Below are 23,435 nucleotides of genomic sequence, written 5' to 3' on the forward strand. Positions count from 1 at the left end.
TTTCTCTCGAGTCCAGATTCAAATATCTGGGATTTCACTTAAACAAAGGTATACCATGTTTTATATTGGTATTGGCTCTTATTGAAAATTGAAGACTGAATTTATTTTTGGGTCAATTCTTTCATGTCGAGGGGAGGAAAAGTGGTCCTCTTAAAAGTTGTTTTGGACAATATCCCAGTGTATTGGCTCTCAACTGCAACTATTCCCAAATAAATTCTAACAAAAATTAGGAAGGAAAGTTGTTATGAAACCAGCACACAAAAAGATAGAAAATATAGATCAAAGCCTTAGAATTCAGCCTCTTCGAGGGGGCAACCTCCTTTACATTACACAAATGAATGATTCTTTGATGATTCAAATGACAAAACCTCCTTTCTATATATAGGAGTCTAAGGAGTCAAAATATAACCTAGCCGACCTAATAATAATAATATAGAGGCACAAAGATAACAATAGAGGGATTCTATGGGGCACAATAATAACAATATGGGGACAATAGGGGCACAACAATATTAATAAGAGATACAGCTACAATAGTAATGGGGTAATCACTAGTATTATAGGGACCTAACATGCACCTCTCCTTAAAAAGAGTGCTGTCATCAACACTTCAGTAGTTTTGGATGCTTCTATATAAAATTCTCATCCTCCCATGTGGAATCTTCAGAGGATAAGTTCTTCTTCTTTATGAGATACTCCAAAATTGATCGATTTCGCAGTTGTCGAGTTCTTGTTTCTGTGACTACTTCTGGTTCCAATATAATTTTTCCTTCCTCATTAAGTTCTGGCAATATTGTTTGAACTGGGAGCTTGTCGCCTATAACCTTGTTTAAACATGAAACATGGAAAACTGGGTGCACTCTAGAAGCTTCAGGAAGCTCCAATTTGTATGCCATAGTACCAATCTTTTGCAACACCTTGTACGGACCATAATACTTTGGTGATAATTTATTATCCTTCTTAGCTTGCTTGAGGGACATTTGTTTATATGGTTGTAGTCATAGGAATACCCAATCACCTACATCAAAACTTCTTTCGCTGCGATGTTGATCTACCTTTTGTTTCACTCTATTCTGCAGCAACACGAGGTTATCCTTTAAGAGTTGCAGGACTTGTTGTTGATGCTCAATGTGACGTTCCACTGCTTGAACCTTAGAATTTTCTCTTAAATATGATGTGATGGATGGTGGCTGATATCCATAAAGTGCCATAAATGGCATCATTTTTGTTGTTCTATGGAAGGAAGTGTTATACCACCATTCAGCTAGAGGTAACCACTTGACCCATTATTTCTATTTATCAGATACAAAGCAACGAAGATATCCTTCCAAACATTTGTTTACTATCTCAGTTTTCCCATCAAATTGAGGATGATAAGATCAGCTATGAGCTAACTAAATACCAAGACAAGAAAATAATTCTGTCCAAAAATGTCCAGTGAAAATGGGATCTCTGTCACTTACAATAATCTTTGGGTTTCCATGTAGCTTTTGAATTGTTTCCACAAATGCAGCAGAAACTGTACTGGCTTTAAATGGATGTGATAATGCAGAAAAGTGTGCATACTTGGTAAGTTTGTCAACTACCACCATGATGGCACTCTTTCCCTCAGACTTGGGTAAACCTGTGATAAAATCCATTGAATCCTCCTCCCAACATTGGCTTGGAATGGATAAAGGTTGTAATAGACCTAGGGTCTTAATTGTTTCAACTTTATTTTGTTGGCAAACCAAAAATTCCACCACAGACTTTTGAATATCTGATTTAAGGCCATCCAAAAGAAATTCCTTCTTAACCCTGTGGTAATTTTTTAAAAATCCTGAATGCCCTCCTAAGGGAGAAGTGTGCAATTCCATAAGAATCTTTTGCTTGAGTTGAGAATTCTTACAGAGGTATAAGCGATCTTTGTACCATAACGAATCATTTTGCTAGCTAAATGTATCAGATGTACTGGAATCTTGTTGTAACTTTTGAATAAGTTCCCATACTTCTTCATCATTCTTCTATTCCTCCCTTGCTTTGTTTATCCAGTCTGGTTGAATAAGAGAAATGGTGCACAACAATGCTTCCACATCCTCATCCTTTCTTGAGAGTGCATCTACCACCACATTTTGCTTCCCTTTTTTTGTAGATGATTTCAAAGTCATAACCCAACATCTTTGTGACCCACTTTTGTTGCTCTTTAGAGGATAATCTTTGTTCTAAAAAGTATTTAAGGCTAACATGATCTGTTTTTACCTTGAAGTGTCTTCCCATTAGGTAGGGTTGCCATTTCTTAAGTGCATGTAGTATTGCCAGCATTTCCTTCTCATAAATAGCTTTGTGTAAAAACTTCCCCTTGATTGGACGACTTTCAAAAGCAATGGGTCTTTCATCTTGCATTAAAACAACACCAATTCCATTTCTTGAAGCATCACATTCCACAATAAAGGTTTTTGTGAAGTTCGGTGTAGCTAAGACTAGTGCTTGGCACATTGCCTCTTTAAGATGATCGAAGGCCTTTGTTGCTTCTCGAGTCCATTAAAATGCATCTTTCTTCAATAATGTTGTTAGAGGTGCTGCTATTCTCCCATATTTCTTAACAAACTTGTGATAATACCCTGTCAACCTGAGAAATCCTCGCAAATGCTTTATGGATGTGGGGATTTTCCATTACTTTATGGCTTTAATTTTGCTAGGGTCTACCTTAACTCCTTCATGAGATATAATATGACCCAGATATTCCACCTCTTGTACTCCGAAGAAACATTTGGATATTTTTGCATATAATTGTTTCTCCTCCAATAGTTGTAGCACCCTGTCAACATGTTCAACATGATCCTTCCAAGACTTGTTGTAGATTAGTATATCATCAAAAAATACTAACACAAATTTTCTAAGGAAGGGTTTGAAAATGGAATTCATCAAACCTTGAAATGTATAAGGTGCATTGGTAACCTGCCAAAAGGCATGACCAAAAATTCGTAATGACCCTCATGAGCTCTAAATGTTGTTTTCGGAATTTCTTCAGTCTTCATTCTGATTTGATGATATCCTGAACGAAGATTCAACTTGGTGAAGTAAATTGATCCATGCAATTGATCCAGTAATTCATCAATGACGGGAATGGGAAACTTATCTTTACTAGTGAGCTTGTTGAGATCCCTATAATCCGGACACATGCACCATGATCCATCCTTCTTATGCCCCAATACTACTGGAGCAGAGAAAGAACTTTGACTAGGTTGAATTATACCCGCCTCTAGCATTTCTGCAACCATATGTTCAATTTCACTCTTTTGGGCATAGGGATATCTGTACGGCCTGATGTTTGGAGGAACACTTCCTGGAATTAGATGAATAACATGATCATGATCACGAATAGGTGGGAGACCTTTGGGAGTCACAAATACCTTGGAATGATTGTCCAAGACTTTTTGGAGATCTGGAGAAATAGATGATTTCAATGTGGAAACATCTAGCGAACATAATTGTGAAATTACACCTCTTTGTTCCCTTTTTAGAAGCTTTTTCATACCATTATAGCTAATTATATTTCTCGATTTCCCTACAATACCCCTTAATTCAACTTCCTTTCCTTCCACAGAAAACTTCATGAAAAGTTCTTGAAAATTAAAATCTATTGTACCTAAGGATTGTAGCCATGGGACTCCTAGTACAACATCAACACCTCCCATTGGAATGGAAAGCATTGGGCTAGTCAATACATATTTTCCCATGGATAGCTTGATATTATGGCACTTTCCAGAGCAATTCATTATTCCTCCATTTGCAACCATCACTTGACACCCTGGTGTTGGATATAGGAAGCAATTCAATTCTTTTGCTATCTTACAGTGAATAAAATTGTGGGTACTTCCTGAATCAATCAACACTATTACCATTTTCTTCTTGATTTGTCCTTCTATCTTGATGGATTGAGGAGTGGTAATTCTAGCCAATGCATTACAAGATATGGTCGGATTCATTTCTTCTTTATCTAGGCTTTGTTCATGGAGTATATCCTCTTCTTTTGACGTTTCTTGCTCCTTTTCTTCTTCCTCTTCACAATCTATGTAGAATAATTTGTTCTCAGCACACTTATGACCTTTAGTGTATTTGCTATCACAACTGTAACAAATCCCTTTTTGCTCTTTTTTCTTCCAACTTTTGTGGTGTCAACCTTATAGGTTGTGGAAGGCTAGGGGCAACAACACTTTCATCTTTATAGTTGTGAGTGGCGTGCTTCCTAGTTGCCATAATTTTGCTTTCCATTTTTCTTGCTAACCTGAATGCCTTCTCTAAAGAATCAGGTTTCCAAGAGAGAACATCATGTTGGATATTATCCTTTAAAGTCCATATGAACACATCAATCCTATGCTCCTCTGGAATACATTTTTACCCTTATGTTCAATTTTTGGAACTCCTCATTGTGCTCCATTATTGAACCCTTTTGTTTGAGACTTATCAATAGGCTAAAAAAAGTGTTGCTTTTTGTATCTTCATAATGTGTTGTCAATTCTTCCGTAAAGATTGCCCCATTGATACCATACAAACTGATTTGGTTCCAAATATAAATTTGCAATACGTACCTTTTGTGTGTTTTGCACATTATTGAGATCGAAAAATTGCTCCATCTATAATATCCATGTTGCGGGATACTTGCCATCAAACTTCCTCATATCGATTTTTGGAATATGGTGGGTCTTCGATCCAACATTAGAGTCTATGAAATCATGATTAACATTTCTTTTTTTCTCATCATGAGTTTCCTTTACTACCCTTTCACCATTAGTAAGTATTTGTTGTAGAAAATTTGTCAAATCTATCTTCAAACCTGCCATGCCTGTCTTCAAATCTGTCTTCAAATCTATCTTCAAATAATCCATCTTAGCTTCTACATCTTTCTTTAAACCATCCATCTTAGATTATGTTACCTTTTGTGCTAGTGACATTTGTTGCACTTGCTCTTGTCATTTTGATATATCATGTTGCATTTCTTCCTCTTCTTCATAAGTCATGCTAGAGCTTTCAGGTTGCTTACTGGGCATTTGTATTTTCTTTCCTCGGCACATCAACTACCGATAATAATGCTCTACTATTCCCTTTGAATTCCTTCAAAACAATTTTTCAAACCAAGCTTAAGAAAAAATTTAAAAAAATCTACACACCTTTTTTCACTTTGTAGGAGCTCGATATTGCCTCTAATGTATCTCTGTAATTTTGGATCATCCAGTTCTGAAATTGTGACCTGCAGTAGCCGTCTATGTCCTCTTTCCAATGCCACCAGTCTGATTGAATTTAGATTCTCCAAGCCATAGTTATGCACAATCTTCTAAGATGACCTGATTATAGACCTTTTTCGAAGAGCGAACTTGTAGGAAGTGCCACGTGTCACTCTTTCAACCTTAGGATCTGAAAAATATACACAGGAAACTACAGTCTGTCCTATTTCTGTAACTTCTTACGAAATTTAAATTTGATGCTCAAAACAAAAGTTATGACTATTTTCCCCAGGTCACATGTTTGGAATGTAATTCAAGAGTCTACAGAAATGCCAACTTCCTTAGATCGTATCTCTGCAAATATAGTGCGAAAAGCTCTGAAATTTGGACCTGCGGTTAAGAACAATTTTGGCCTAAATGGGTTTTCTTTTTAGCTTCTGAAACATCACAGAAAAAAGTTATAGTGCAAATGCCATGTTGACCTGTTTGGAGTAGCGAAACCCTAGAATTCAAAGCTCTAATACCAAATGTTATGAAACCAACTCACAAAAAGATAGAAAAGATAGATCAACGCTTTGTAATTCAACCTCTTCGAGGGGGCAACCTCATTTACATTACACAAATGAATGATTCTTTGATGATTCAAATGAAAAAACCTCCTTTCTGTATATAGGAGTCTAAGGAGTCACAATATAACATGGCCGACCTAATAATAATAATATAAAGGCACAAAAATAACAATAGAGGGATTCTATGGGGAACAGTAATAACAATATGGGGACAATAGGGGCACAACAATATTAATAAGGGATACAATTACAATAGTAATGAGGTAATCACTAGTATTATAGGGACCTAACAAAAGTTTCCATTTCTTGTGGGGAGGTTCTAGAGATAAGGTCATTCCTCTAGCAAGATGGGAAAGTATAACATCCCCCAAGGCACTGGGAGGATGGTGTCTCAAAAATATATTCCTCTTTGCTAGAGCTATGGAAGCTAAAAACCTTTGGAGGATGTCACAAAATAGCTCTCTATGGTGACGGGTAATGAAACCAAAATATATGATCCAATATTCTTTCATTAAATGGATAAGAAGCCCTAAACAATTGGCAGTAGGTCCAAAAACATGGAAAGTGTTGGTTAGCTCAATTCTATTCATAGGTTGTTTGGTGGCATGGCAGATTAGTAACAGGAAAAGCATAAAAATTAGGGCATAGCTGTGGTTTTGGGTAGGGGACAAGTACAAACTTTTGATGGATCTACAATCAACTTTGAAGAATGAAAATATTGTCACCCTAGTAGATGCAAGATATCCAGAACAGTTGGCCTCAAGATGATAGGTATGGAAGTTTCCTTCCTCTTTGGCTCTGAAGGATCCTCTAGCAGGCGAATTTTTAAGCCATACAAATATGTTGCCTTCTTGTTTTATATCTCTTCATGAAGAAAATCTGGATACTCTCATTTGGTCAAAGAATCTAACAAATAGGGACTACATAGAGAAATTATGATATAAGAGATGGTGTGAGGATTCTTCTAGCCAACCAATATAATGTTGGAAGACTAGACTTTGGAAACTTCTCTCTTGGGATAATTTCCTTAATTAGGGTTGGTATCATCCTGAGAGGCGTCTTCTTTACATGGTTGAGTTTGCGTCTATTCACCATATTTAATTTCTTGCAACTATTATAGGCATGTCATGGTTTTGATTCAACAAATTAGTGTTCATATCAATTGGGATAGGGATAACATTGCATACCTCCTTTGAGTTTGGATAGAATACAAGTATCTACTATGTTTAAGGTGTTTCTATGCTTTCTGGTTTACCACATCTTCTAGGATCAAAATATCATTGTATTCCAGGATATGGTAATAGCTCGAAAAATATATGTAGTGGTGATTTGTAGAATGATGAAAGAATATGAAGTAAGGCTAAAGACTAATAATCCTAGTTTGATTATACAATCATGTATAAAATTATCTATTCCCCGAGGTTATTTTGATGGTTTGTTTCAAGGGCATTGGCCACTTTGTGGTATAAGGGTAGTCATTTATATTATAAAATCATTATGTACATGTTAGATATATCCATGGGTGAGGAACAAATAGTAAAGCTAAGATTTGGGCCTATGGTCACTCCTTGAGGAGGCCATGAAGAAAGGTATTCACAAATTAAAAATCTTTTGTGATTCCCAGCAGGTCATCAAATGAGAAAATAACCAAATTATTTTAAAGAGTCTGCATCTTAATGCTCTTCTTTCGATCATTAAATATTCCCTCCAATTTTTGAATGATTATCATTCAAGCACATTTTCTCGGAGTTGAATGCTTAAGCATACATGTTATCCAAGGAAGCTCTAGATCTATATGTTTGATCCTACCATTTAAGGGATTTTTTTCATAATGCCTTAATTGAAGCTTTTGATTTCAAAATTCCCTTTCGTCAATTTTTTATCTCTTTTATATAGTAGAACTAGCATAATTACCAACCAATTTCTTAACAACTAAAGTATAATTGGGAGTGTGGGAGAATATTTACAAAAGTACATATTTTTTTGCAAAATAGTGAATTAGTTGATAGTCATATGAGCTTAGGCTTATTAAAGGAGGAAATATATATATATATATATATATATTTTTTTTGAAATATAAATATTTATTTTCAATGGAAAAAAATGGGAGAGAATCGTAATGTTTAATAGTCGTCTTTTCTCACTGCCTTCGTTGCTTTCCATCATAGTGTCATGTCATTTCGGTGAATATATCAACACATTTTCAATACTCAAAGTAATCTTTACAAATTCTTAGAATAATTTGAGAAATTCTCTATCTAACTGTAAAGTGTAGAACAACTTTACAGATTCTATAATTTATGAAAGTATCCATGATTTTAGTGTAAGCTAGAAAAATATTTAAAAAATATTATACTTTAGCATTTCTCCCTAATCTTAATGTGACAATATTAGAACTTCAACACTCTTAGACAACTTTACAAAATAGTGTAATTTATGAAATGTTCCAAAATCCATTTCTTTACTACAAAATTTACAAACCTTACAAAAATATTGAAGTTTAAGCGATCTAAAATATAGAGCTGAAAAATTGATTATGTATGCCTTATTGTAAATGTATCATTAAGAATGGAAATCTATGTTATTTTCATGTTTTAATTGCAATTTATGTTTTAAAAATTATGATTTCTCACACACTTTCCTATATAACAAGTATGCTAGCCAAGTCCAATACAATTTTTGGGATCCCCGATAACAACAAATCCCAAATTTACCACCACCACCATTATTATTATTATTATTATTTATTTATTTTTATTTTTTTCTTTCAGAAAGAAAAAACAATGATAATTTTCATTAATATGAAAAAATCTACTACATTAAATACATAAATCTAATATATACTACATATGGCCTCATAGAGTTCATTGACACAATTAATTACAATACCATAATATTTATCAAAATTATCCCAGTCATTTGGGACAATAAAGATAAGTTATAATATTAAAGTCATGCCAAAGATAAACTAAGATTAACATATTCAATCTCTATGAGCAGAAAAAATTATCAAATTTAATACATATAAACAAAATTGATAGATTCTACAAAAGGACCAGGAAACAGGTTATGCGATCAATAGCGAGCTCTCTTCCTGGAGTTATCCATTGTTGAGGACTTTGAAATTAAATGCATCTAACACTACACCAATGCTCCTTTTGGAGAGGGAGTCTATGACAAAATTTAGCTCTCTAAAAATGTGCCTGAAGGTGATACTGGTGAAGGATACCCTCAAATTCGCAATATGATCCATCCAATTCACAAGATTGAGAACACAAATTTTTCCCTTACCATTAAAACAATATATGATGACCTTTGCCTCTCCTAGGATGTTGACGTGCTCTATATTTATCCTTCTCACAAAAAGAATAAGTCCGCACAATGCAATTACTTCTACACGAGTGACAAGTCCTTCTCCTCCATACCAATAAACATGAAAATGTTGTTCTAATTTCAATAATAATATTGCTCCACATCCACACCAATTTCATTGTGTTGCCCATTCAAAATATCTAGTAGGATATACCAGACTTACTTGGTTATTCAAATTCCTTTAAGACTTTATTTCTTGCATCTTTTGTGTGTATTAACCATAGTGGGCACATATCTAGGACACTCTCTTGCCAACCTCTAGTGGACAAACTTAAAAAATCAAACCATTTCATGCACACCAAATTCCCCATATTATGAACCAAGGGAGGGATCTGAAAGCCCAATCTTTGTGCATCGACCTAGTGAAACATGCCTCTAAATAAGAGAAACATCTATTATATTGCAACCTGAGAGTATTTGTAACCCCATAGAGATTGTTGTAGCATGCGAACATTGCAAAAACAAATGTATAATATTTTCTTCCACCTCCTTGCATAACATGCAATAATTTGGACCATATATTCAATGTTTAATGTTGTTATTGATTTTTAAGATAGGATTATTCCATGTTAGCCATCCAAATTGAATTAGCTTTGTAGGAATGTTCCAACACCATTCATTACCATACCAACTTTATGTCACCTTTGTATGTAAATCATGATAAATGAAAGAGTACATCTCAGCTATAACTAGATTCCCATTATTCAAATTATCATTCCAACATAGCATATCCTCACTTTTTTTAATAGTAATACCTTCCATCCTGAGGCCTAGGGTGTATTCATTCCATTTATTTTCCATTGAACCCCTTAGCCAAATATCCTTCATATTTTTCCATGCGAGTCTATAATTCCTCGCGTCTGCATCCACGACGACCTAAGATAAGAGAAACAAACCAAGTGCAAACAACTCATTTAAAATATCTTGAGATAAATTGTGATTATTCATACCTATAATGGGGTCGATACTAATGGGAATTTGATTCCCAACGGTGAAGGGAAATCTCAAGTTCTTCAAAATCCAGTAGTTGAGTTTAAGGAATCCATTCCATAGGTATAAGCCATTCATAGGAGTACCAAACCCAAATATGAAGCATTAGGAAATCAAAATTATTTTCAAATATTTTCTCTTAATGTTGTCTTACCAGATGCCATTTCCCATTAAATTCTACCAAAGACTCTCGATTAGAAAATCCTAACCAAATTTTTTTATATCCTTAAGACCCCATCCCCCATATTATTTGTCACATGATATAGCATTGAAACGTACTAGATGGAACATTTTGTTGCCACTTGTACTATCCCATAAGAAATTAGCCATGATAGATTTGATATTGTTAATAATTTTGTAGGGTAACATAAACAAGTGCATTTAGTAAGCAAATATATGTTGCAGTATAGATTGAATGAAGATATACCTATCACCTTGTGAAATCCATCTGTGGTTCTAGTGTGCAAGTCAATTTTCAAATTTATCCATGATCCATAACCAATCTCATATCTGGTAATTGTTTAGTTTCATCTTGGTACCTAAATATGTTAAACCATGTCCAGCAAGGAGGTATTTAGCCTAAATAAATAGGCAATATATGCCACCACATCATAATTTTTAGGGGCCTTTATCATCACAAATTTGTGGGTATTGGAAATTAACCCCATGGCCTATCCATAACTAGATATGATATGGAACAAAATGCTCTGTTGTGGTTTGGAGACCTAACCAAAGGTTAATACATCATCCAAAAATATGAGATAGAAAACAAAGGAGCTTTGTATGACCTATAATCCACAAAATAGATCATTTGCAAACACCTCTTGAAACTTCTCACTTAGGCCATTAATCACCAAGATAAATAATAATGGTGATAAAGAACAACCCTGTCGAAGCCCTCTTTGCAGCCAAAAGGAATTTGATGGAGAACCATTGATAAACACGACATAGTTGACAGAATAGACATAGGCCATGATCTAATCAACCATATTTTTCCTAAGACCGATTCTAAGTAGAACCAAATGGAGATATGTTCAATCAAGATATCCGTAGGCTTTACGAAGGTCCAATTTGAGAATCAAAGCTTCTTTCTTGTGGGCCTTAATAGAATGTATACATTCTTGGGCAATGGCAGTTACATCATGTATTTGTGTGTTCTAAAGAAAGCCAAATTTCTCATCTGTAATGTAGGTAGATAGCTTCTCTTTAATCCAGACCACAATAATCCTTGATATCAGTTTATATTTGGTGTTACATAATGAAATATATCAAAAATATTTAAAATTCTTAGGGACATAGGATTTTGGAATAAGTGCAATAAAGGTGGAGTTAATTTCCCTATCGACACTACAACGAATTCTTGATTCTTCCACCATACACAGAAGGTCCATACCCATAATTGTTGGAAAATTAGGAGACTTATATGTTATAGATATTTTCCTTAACTTTATAATTACTTGTGATGTGTGTTGGACTTTTATTACTTTATTATATCTTGTTCATCAAGCAATTACCAAAATGATGAAGATCACAACAAGGTAGAGTAAACAAGATATAGACTCCAAGCTAGGGAAAAACCCCTCCAAATGGAAAATGTAGACAAATGTTTCTCTTCTTATATAGAATATTCTTACAAAGAGACTTCCAAGACCTAATGACCAAAGCAAACAAACCTACCAAGCACCAAGTCAGCCCCCAACAAGATCTTCTCTAAGGTAACTTCCAACTCTTATTTATTGCAACTTCATCCTAGAATTTCAACCCTACTACTACTTTTTTGAATTTTTGTCCTGCAATTTCAACCTCCTGTGACTGCAGCTTCATAGAAACCCTAACTTTGCACATATGAAAAGAGAAAGAGAGAGATATTTATCCCAAAAAACTTTGATTCTTCCTTCCTTTGTTCATCCTTCTAGCTCTTCTTCTCCTTCATTATTGCAAATCAAAATCCTCTGGAATCAGTGTCTCAAATGAGGTTGAGCTCCTTGTATTTATAGCATCCTTGAGGGGTCGAATATCCCTCCCTTAGTATGACTTGATCTACTCTTGGGACCACTTGGTCCTGGGATACAAAATGGATTTTTCTTGATAAAATAAATATCTTTCTTTATTGCAATGAGTGCATTTGGGACTATCACACATGACCAATATTACTCCTTATCCTAGAAAAAACTAAAAAAACTAAAATCACAAAGAACATTATTTTACTCGAAGTTGAGAATGAAACCCATACTCAAAAATAAAAATATAATTTTTTACTTCCTTTTTTTTCTTCCTTTATAAAGAATATATAATGTCATGATTACAATTAGGTCAATATGAATACTGAACCTAGTTACAATTTTTAACACTCCCTCTTAATGAGGGAGGTTTTGATAATCCCATTACATGGTATAAGGAATCTCAATATTGAATCATTCTCATAAGAAGAGTCAAATTGATAAGCCATCTTTTTCAAGCATTTTTATCATAACCAACCTTTACCTTGAAGGCCTTAACTAGACAATCTCATCCTTGTTTAAGAGCATTATGCTGGGAGGATTTACGTGAGCTACCACACTACCTCTAACGCACATACCCCATCTGAATGTTCACTAGGTATGTCCTTTTAGGACTATTCTTGTCTTCGATTTTCAATATTGAATCCTCAAAGAATATTGGTTCTCCTCAACTACTTCTATCTTGGATGCCCCACCTCATCCTCAAAGAGTATCAGTCAATAACTTCTTTTTCCTAGATTCTAATCCATAAGAAGTTCCAATATTATATTCTTATCCAATCATCCATAGTCCATTATTTCTTTGTGGCCTTCGCTAAGACTTATGACTGTTATTCCTGGTCTAGTGCTTGACCCATAAAGACAAGAACTATCCAATATCACTCCCTCTCAATTAGGGAAGAGATATCCACCAAACCAAGCTTACCTCTCAGGCACCCAAACTTCTTGTTTGGTAATGCTTTAGTCAAAATATCTGCTACATGTTCATGTGTAGGTAGATAAAGTAGCTCCACGAGCCCATATCATACCAAGCTTCTGAGATAGTGGTACCTGTTGTTTATATGCTTCTTCGTAACATGAAATATCAGATCTTTTGTTAATCTTTTACAAATTTCATTCTCACAATGTATATGTGTAGGGATAATCATTCCTTCAAACAAATATGAGAATAACTTCCTCTACTAAATAACTTCCCAACAGACTTCACTTGCAACAACATACTCTACTTCAACACTACTTAAACCAGTCATATCTTGCTTTTTGCTCCTCATTGAGACCATGGAATACCCTAGGATGAAGCATCCACATGTGCTTCTTCTGTCTATCTCACTACCACCCCAATATAAATCTATATCTCCCATGAGTTGGATTTCATTACCAGTATATCAGAGGCATTGATGTATGGTTCCATGCAAATATCTTAGGATATGCTTGGCTGCAATCCAATGATCATGTTTTGGCTCCATCTGAAGCCAACTGAGGAAATTCACTACAAAATAAATGTTTGTTCTTGCATTTAATAGATGCATCAAGGACCCAATCAATTGCCTGTAGCAAGTAGGATCCACTGGACTAGACTCTAAACTCCTCAACTTCTTTAAATTGGTAATCATAGGAATCATCAAAGGCTTACTATCCATCATGCCAAAATTCTGAAGTATCTTGATCACATATTACTTTGACCAGGATATATTTGAATTGGATTTTTCCATACTTATAGTCCCACATATTAATTCATAATCCTAATATCCTTCATATCGAACTTGGCTGCTAACTACTTCTTGCCCTAAATCTGATGCTCTACGCCCATGAATAGTAGATCATCCACATATAAGTGTATGTAATTGGTTCACCCTAGAGCACCCTGATATATAGGTTAGGATATGTACTACTCTTGGTAAAACCAAGTCTTAATAGGTATGAATCCATTCTTGCATACAAAGTTCTAAGTGCTTTCTTTAATCCATATAGATATTTCTTCAGCTTGCACACATGAGTCTCCCTCTGATTTATTTCAAATTGTTGAGGATTCTCAATGTAAGCCTCCTCATCAATGGTCCCATTTAGGAAAGTTGTCTTGACATCCATTTTATGGATGTTCCATCCCATATTAGCAACTAATGAAACAAGTGACCTTATTCTCATATATCTAGCTGTGGAAGCAAACGTTTCCTTGTAATCAATCCATTATTTCTATGACAATCCTCTTGCTGAAATCTTGTTTGTATTTATCAAAGATCCCATTTTCAACTTGATTAATCTTGTTAATAAATTTTGAAGTGACTATATATTTGTCACTTGGCCAAAGGACAATCTCTTATACATCATTTTTCATTGTGGATTGGCATTCTTCCTACATAGCATACCTCCACTCTTGTTGTTTAGCTGCCTCTTGATAGGAGGAAGGTTTTTGTTCAATAAGCTTGTCATATATGAAGCATACCCAGAATACATTTTCGGTCTTTTACTTTCCCTAAAGGTCCCTGAAGTTGTATGTCCTTCTGCTTCGTGTAGAGTAGTTGTTAACCAATCAAACATATTTCAATTTTTTGGAACAATCACTTGTTTTATAGGCTCACTAGGACCTTCAACATTTTCTTGAGTAGATGTCTAATCTTGACCATCATTGTCCCTTGAGATATCCTCAAAGATAGGTTTCTCTTCTTCAGAAGATTAAATCAGAACATCATTTGATTTCTTGTAAATTATACTTTCATCAAAGATAACTTCCTACTTACTTCAATTCAATGATCCTCCTTACTATAGATTCTATACGCCTTTGATGCAGAACTATACCCAACAAATATTCCCTTAAGGCTAGTAGGATCCAATTTCTTTCTCTTGTCCTCGGCCATATGAATATACACAAGACACCCAAATATTCGAAGATAATCGACACTTGGCTTCTTTCCTATAAATGATTCTTCCAAAGTCATGTTGTTGAGAATCTTGTGAGTACTTCGGTTCTGCAAGTAAACAACTATCATAAATGCCCTCCCCATAACAATTGATGGAGATTTTGATCATGTAGCAAGGCCATGACACATTCTTCAATAGTTCTATTCTTCCTTTCAGCCACAACATTTTGTTTAGGAATATAAGTAATGATACGCTCCCTCTTGATCCATGCTTCCTTGGCGAAATCTATTAGTTCTTTGGGGATGTATTCTCCACCATTATATGATATTAATGTCTTCATCTTTCTCTCAATTAGCTTCTACACTTCATTCTTGAACTCCTGAAAATTTTCAAATACCTTGTCCTTAATCTTGAGAAGGTATAACCAAGCCTTACTTGAGAAATTATCAATGAAGTTTACATAATATTAACTCCCACGAGGATATTTAACGGCCATAGGTCAACATACATCTTAGTGTACGAGATCTAAAAATTCCTTAGTTATGGTGTCACTTCTTGCAAATGGCTTCTTCACGTTCTTTCCTAGAGCACATCCCTTATAGGTCCCTTCATGTTCTTCCTTCAATTCAGGGATTCCATTGAACATTTGAATTAGAGATGGAAAAATATTATAATGAAGGTTTCCATACCTTCTATGCCATAGTTTGGAAGGACTCACATCCAAGTGGACTAGGAAATGAGATAGAGATGTAAAAAGTCTATATAATGTCCCCTAATGAATCCTAATCACCCTAGAATTATCAATACTAGATCCCTTACCTCAAACCAAAACCTTGCCATCAACAAAAGATACTCTATCACCCTTATCCTCTAGACAAGAAATATAAATTATTTTTTTCTTCAAACATGGAACATATAAAATATTGTTGAGGTGAATGATTCCACCAGACTTGAGCTCCAATGAAGTAGAGCCAATTCCTTTCGCTAGATATCTCTTCTTATCTCTAAGTTTGATTAAGTGATAGTAGTTTCCTTTAGATATGGTTTGAAGTTGACTACATTTTCTTATCATATGTCTGGATGCACCACTGCCAATAACCCATACATTCTCATCCTTGAAAGTGCTAGATAAAATGGAGAATAAAATTCCATCTATTAATTCCTTCACAATATTGGAGATGATCTTCAATATGCAATCCTTGATAGATGTAGTGGGATTCCTAATAAACTTGGGATTCCTAATAAACTTGAAACCCTTCCTTATAACCCTTTCCATACTGTCAACTAAGATGTGATCTTCAATCTCCTTCTTGCACCTTAGCTCCGATACCATGTTCCTAAATTAGGAGACTTAGATGTTATAGAGATTTTCCTTAACTTGATAATTACATGTGATGTGTGTTGGCCTTTATTACTTTATTATAATATTTTTCATCAAGTAATTACCAAAACATTGAAGATCACAAGAAGACAAAGTACACAAGATATAGGCTTCAAGCCAGGGAAAGACCCCTTCAAGGGGAAAAGCCCTCCAAGGGGAAAACCTAGAAATTATTGTATAGAATTTTCTTGCAAAGAGACTTCGAAGACCCAAAAACCAAAGCCAACAACCTTACCAAGAATTAAGTTAAACCCTAGCAATATCTTCTCTAAGGCAGCTTCCAAACTTTCACTTATTGCAACTTTGTCCCAAAATTTTGGCCTTCTACAACTGCAGCTTCACAAAAACTAGAACTTCATACATGTGGACAAAGAGAGATAGATTTAGCCTAATAAACTTTGATTCCTCCTTCCTTTCTTCATCCTTCTAGGTCTTCTTCTCCTTTCCTATTTCAGATTAAACTTTTATTGTATAAGTGTCTCAAATAAGGTTGGTCTCTTTGTATTTATAGCCTCCTTAAGGAGTCAAATAACCCTCCCTTAGGACAAATTGATCTACTCTTGGGATGACTTGGTCTTGGAATAGAAAATGGATTTTTATTAATAAAATAAATATCTTTCTTTATTACAATGAGATCAAATGGGACTATGCCACATGACAAATATTATTCTCTATCCTAGAAAGACCTAGAAAACCTAAAAGCATGACAAACATAAGTTTTGACTCAAACTTGAGTATGAAACCCATAATCCAAAATAAAAATATAATTTATTTTTCTTTCTTTATTTAGGTCATAATGAAGATTGAACCTAGTTACAATTTTCAACAATAATATCCAGGAAATGGAGAAATATTCCAGTTGTCCAGTGATCGGGACCAACACATTTGTCTATAGAAAAGGACTTTAAAAATATATACATTTTCTCCATTGAGATAAGCTTATAGATCTCAAGGTTATCTTCTTTAATGAACATATTAGGATATAAGTCACTGAATTAGAGATGATTTTCAATGTCCACATTAGATCTTTCCATAAAAATAACCTCAAAAATATTTGACAACTTCCTTCTGAATATCCATAGTATTGTATATGAGGTCGCTTGATTTCGATTCTATTTTCCAAATAAAATTTGTGTTATTCCTATGATATGAAATTTTTTGGAAAAAATTAGTATTCTTGTCACCACTCAAAATCAAGATATCATGACTTTTTAATTGCCACATTTCTTCATGTGTCTCAATTTTTTTTCTTTTTTTCAATTCCAACTTTTTTAAGGATGAAACTAGATCCCGTTCCATATATATAGGATCCGTGAGAATGTGGATGTGATTCATATCCATAGATATCCAACAATTCTTCTTTCAAATACTATTTTTTCTGTCTCTCCCAAGTTCTAACAATCTTCTTAAGAGGTCACAATTTATCCATTATTGAGAGCATAGTCAAGTGGCCTAATGGCATTGTTGTCATTGATGGAAAAGGAGCAACATCAAGGTGAAGAAAAGGAAAAGGGACAACAAAGAAACAGGAGCAGCATGGGATGCGAGAGAATTGAAGGTGTGTAGTAGTAGCAAAGTAAAGTAGCGACAACAAGTGATATGGCATGGTGATATGTTGGCATGTTTGCATATGCTTAATTTGGTATTTAACTATTAACAACAAAACATAAGGGGCAACAAATAGCATGGCGTAGCTTGTGCATGCAAACAATTTGTGTTTGGCTTGCATATGTTGTGTTAATGCTTGATGCGTGTGTTGATGGCTTTGATAAATCATGATGAGCTGATGTGATGCAAGTTAAACGCATAAATGAGTTGCGATAGATAAGTTAAAATGATTGGATAATGTTGTAGGGATTTCTTATTGAAGAATTCAATATGGCACTAAATTGTTGTTGAGCTGAATTGTTGTAATGCAAGGCAAATGCAAGACTCCATGAGTCATAGCAAAGGAAAAAATCCATGATAGCAAAAAAAAGACAAGACTCAAGGTTATCGAGGCAATGGCATGAAGAAAATATGGTTTTGATCATATAGATGGATTTGGAGATTGAATGTTGCATGTACCACATGCTTGCATTTCTTTCATATGTTATGTGCATATTGTTTGCATTAGAGAGTGCTTCCATTGTGTGCATGTGTTGTACTGTTATAATGTTGCTTTTGCCATTATGCTGATATTGGTGCCCCTAATCATTATTGATGGTTGAAATAATATGTGGTGGAGCACTTAATTATGTTCTAATATTCAAGATATGAAAAGCTTAAAAACCAATGAGTGGAAGGAAAAGAGTCAAGCCTGTTCACTTCATATTCTTATGTGGAATAAAAACAACTAGGAAAATACCTTTATAAAAGACGTGATTTTGAAGGGCAGATGAGTTAAAGAGATACATAATGTGTGAGCGTTGATTGAGGAGTTATGCAATATTTACCTGGCACATATGAAGTTGATGTAAAGAAGATTTGAACGGAGGAAGAGGCAGAGATAAAGATGGAGATATACAAAATTGATTTCCCAATAAACCATCACATTGTTGTTTCTTATTTGCATCAGGGGATTATAGTCTCCTTTTAAGAAGTGGAGCTTATTGAGGTAGGAGCCTCCTATGAGTTATAGCCTACAGAAAACCTAGGGAGTTGGAGCTTGCTTACATGTTGCAGCTTACAAAAAGTTGAGGTAGTAGCCTCCTGTGGGTTGGAGCCTACAAAAAATGAGATGTAATAAGGGAGTAGGAGTTTGCCTTTGCATCACAACAATAAAAAAATCTTGGTTTCCTCCTTTTATGGGCTTCCACTTATATTTGGTGTCAATATGTTTTGATTTGAATTTTTATTTTGCTTATTACTTGTTGTTCACATATTCAGTACGATGATCATGATTTGTTAAATTGCTCATTTAACGTTTCAGTTAGTGAGTTTAAAGAAAATATTTTTAATGCCCAAGAAGAAAAATATGAGTCAAAGGAAAGTGTTCAGTTAAATGAAACCTTTGCATGTGTGGATTTACATGACTCTCATGAAGAAAAGGAAGATGAACATCAAGCTAGACATGACTTAGCATTGGATGAAATAGAAAGACTAAGGAATGAGAAAAGAGACCCAAAGAAACTTGTGCATATATGTGATGTGAGAGAGCAAGGAAGAAATTGTTGGCTTGAAGACAAAACTTGAAGAAGCAAGAAGATAAGGAGAGGTTATGAATAGTTTGCTGAAGGAGAACGAGGTACAAGGTAAAAGGTTAGAAGCTAAAGGCTTCCTAGCAAATAATGAATTAGATGAAAAGATCAGATTACTTGAAGAGTTAGAAGATGAGAAGGTCTCCAAGAAGAACTCACAAGAGAAGAAAAATAACTCAAAGGAAGTCATCAATGAATATTAAACAACTTAAAATTTAAATCTACAGGAAACTAGTAGTAGCATGATTAAAAACAAAGGAAAACATGAAAATAAAAATTAAAAGACCGAGTCAAAGAAAATGATTTTTGCAAAAAGGTCATTTCCTCCTAAAGATGAGTTGAACAAATTCAGACGATCTCAAGAGAGATTATTTTCTCCTGAGAAATATATCAAATGTTTTTCTTGCCATGGACCTAGACATGTAGTAGCAGATTGTAAGAGAAAGCAAGTCAAGGCCTATTAGTAGCAAATGCAACAAACAAGAAGGCTCCCTCAAGCATGAAAATAGAGAAGACAATCATACACCAAGTACAAAAATAATTTCTATGGCTATTGCTATTTGTGAAATGAATTTGGACATAAAGCTGATGAATGTAAACTATTTGCAAAGAAGAGCACAAGAATACACACATAATTTCCACCATATCTTGGTCAAATAAGGTGTTATTTATGTAGCAACCTTGGACACAAAGCCAAAGATTGTAAATTTCCAAATACCCTAAATAACTATAGACATATGATGAAAGCTAATGAAGGAAGACCGAACTCCAAATTAAAAATAAATGCAGAGAATAGAAGAAATCATATTAAAGTATGGAAAATAATGAAAAAGTAGCAACTTTTTACTTCAATGACAAAATAAATTCATCAGTGTCTCACGGGGAGTTCCTCAAGAAAGAAAAAGAAGAATTCAATTAGTGTTAAGGATGCAACATCTCAAGAGGACAGTAACACCTAGAATGTCTTCAAAGAACTGTTTACGGAAATCCAAAATCAAAGAATAATGAACACTATCTACACAATATATTCAACAAGAAAATTAGAATGGTACTGAAGAAGAAAAGGAAAATTCCAAAAAAATAAGCTTAGGTGTAAGCATCAATCAAAGGACAATCACATAATTTATGAAGTAATCCTCATGGATCAAGAGCAAGACTTCGAAGGAAAAGAAATGGAAAAAAATAATTTAATTACATGGAGCGGAGATTCATATATTTGGCAAGAATGTTAAAAAAAGGAAAAAGAAAAAGGAAAAGAAAAGGAAAATGAAGAGGTAGCATCATAAATTTTCTACAGTAGTTGCTAGTGGCCTTATTTTGATATTGATATTAAATATGGGTCAAAAGGAGTTGCCGGTGAAGAAATAGGATCCATTTAGTTGGTTATCTATTAAATTTAATGTAGTGTTGCTCTTATAATGGTCACTACTATTTGTTTCATACTAAATTCACAAGAGCCACCGTCATCCTTAGTGATCAATCAAGATTGTTAGGGTAGGAAAGCTATGGGAATCGATCATCTCTCCCAATATTAAAATATCATGAAACACATATCCACTGCGAATCCCGAAATGGTGAGACAGACTCTCTCATCATAGAATCACCTGAATCATAGGTGAACACTTTTGGGACAAACACAAAAAAAAATGAACATGTGTTTTGAACGAAGATGGGCAAGTTGGCAAGAAGGGATGTGGCACGGGAAATTTTTATGACATTTAAAAATAGCATGAACAATGTGTGGCATACAATACAAAGGATGAATAGTAACATTAAGAAGAATTTCAACTGATGAATTGGAAGAGACTTCAATGGCACTCTGAACACCATTTCCGAAATCTAAAATGCAAGATGGGTAAAGAAATGATAGAATATGTGGATATGAGGCAGAAATAGTATGTGTGGATAGCATGCATTAGCAAAATGAATTGAATCATTGAATTCAAAGGTTTGATGTTTGTTACGAAGTCACTATTAAAATAACAGGATACATTATGGATAGAATGAACAGAGAAGACTAAATGAGATGGGTGTTACATTTAACTGACAGGTCAATTTGAACATCGGAAGTTAACCAAATCAGTTGCCAGAGCTACATTATGAGATTGATGTGTGCCAGGGGTTGCAGGAGACGTATTGCATAAGGATGTTGCATGGAAATTGCTACAAATGTACGCTGAATATATTATAATTAACTAATGTATGCCAGAACAGGATTATAGCAATCACAATCATGAAACGACTAATTGGTGGATATATGTATTCTATGGTTCATTCTTAAAATATTGTGGAAGATGTTAATATTGTTCTTCTTTGCATATATTGGAAAACAGTATATTTATTTTATGAGCTATATTCATTGTCACTGCAGTATATATGCATTTACATGAATTCTCATAAAAGATCATACTGGAACCTCCCTGACAATCATAAAATCACCTGTATAATATATTTTGTTTAAACATGAAATGTAATTTTAAATATTTTGTTTCTTCCGAAAAGGTCGCAGAACCCTTAGCAAAGGATTTCATAGAGATAATGAAGAGAAATCTATAATGAGGAAGGCCAAATAAAATAACAACAAAAATATTGGACTTTATGAATTTGATGTTTTGGACCTCTATTCAAGAAGCCTTTGAAAGTATTTCCAACAAAAGAGGACAACATTGATTTTTATATTCAAGGAATGAATCATGGTTGTCACAGATTTAGTGTCATCATGGGAAGTATAAATGTGTTGACCGGGTCGCAAGGGAAGATCAGGAAATATTTTCAACGTTGTGCCATTGCAGATATTGTGCTCACGGATTGTGCCAACATCTTATTGCTACATTATACAAGGTATTGATATATATAGGTCATGGAATTGATGGTCAATTTTTCATAGCGTTATATTCATCAATGCATTTCATATGCACGATGTGCTTGCTGGTTTTAGTCATAGCTACTCCATTCCTAACTCCATCATGCTCATTAGTGCCGGTTGGTTGTTTATTTTTCCTCTTCAACATATCGATTAAGTGCTCGTTCTTCCCTTAGTTTACGTCGATGTTGATTCCCCGAATATTTGGGAATCGAATGGAAATTGACGCGGTCAAACAATTGACTGCGGCCATGTCCATCTTAAAGATGTCCATCGTTCTTTGATTTTCTCGATGTGTGTGCTCATGTATGTTCAATGCGTGTGTTCTTCTGTATCCATTCTCGATGGTCGAATGACTGTATATATTATTTTGTAGCATAACCATGAATTATTATATGCCACTTATTGTGTATATATTGAGATATATCTAATTCTGCTGATGTGTCCCTTTTATCCAAAATTATTTACACGATCAAAATCGTCAATCCATTTGGAATACACGTCAATGGGGTCACTCAATAAATTTCACTGAAGGTCATTGGAACGAATTTACTGATACGTTCGTCCACGCGTAGCCTGACAATGGCTTGAATAGATGGTTGTATGATAGAATTCGTAGGAACTATATGGAGGTTTGAGGGATACGATTTATGCCTATGGTTCTGATTTTTTTATTTGTGCTTCCAATCAAATCGAACACCTTCATCGTTGAACCAATCCCCCATTCGCCGTCGAAGGAAAAAATTGAGATGAAGTCGAGGAAGATGGCGATATAGAAGGTTGGAAGGTATGAGGTGGGGAGGATTGGCGAGGGAACCTTCAAGAAGGTGAAATTTGCGAAGAATATGGATACCAGAAAGAGCGTGGCCATGAAAGTGCTCGACAAAGGCACCATATTATGGAATAGAATGGTAGAGAATATTAAACGAAAAATATATATAATGAAGATTGTGAGGCATCTAAATATTGTTTACTTGCATGAGATATTATCAAGTTAGACAAAGATATGTATCATCTTG

Source organism: Pinus tabuliformis, chromosome 6 (assembly GCF_031772625.1).
Source record: "Pinus tabuliformis cultivar Carrire ecotype Pingquan chromosome 6, CPIR1, whole genome shotgun sequence".
NCBI lineage: Eukaryota > Viridiplantae > Streptophyta > Pinopsida > Pinales > Pinaceae > Pinus > Pinus tabuliformis.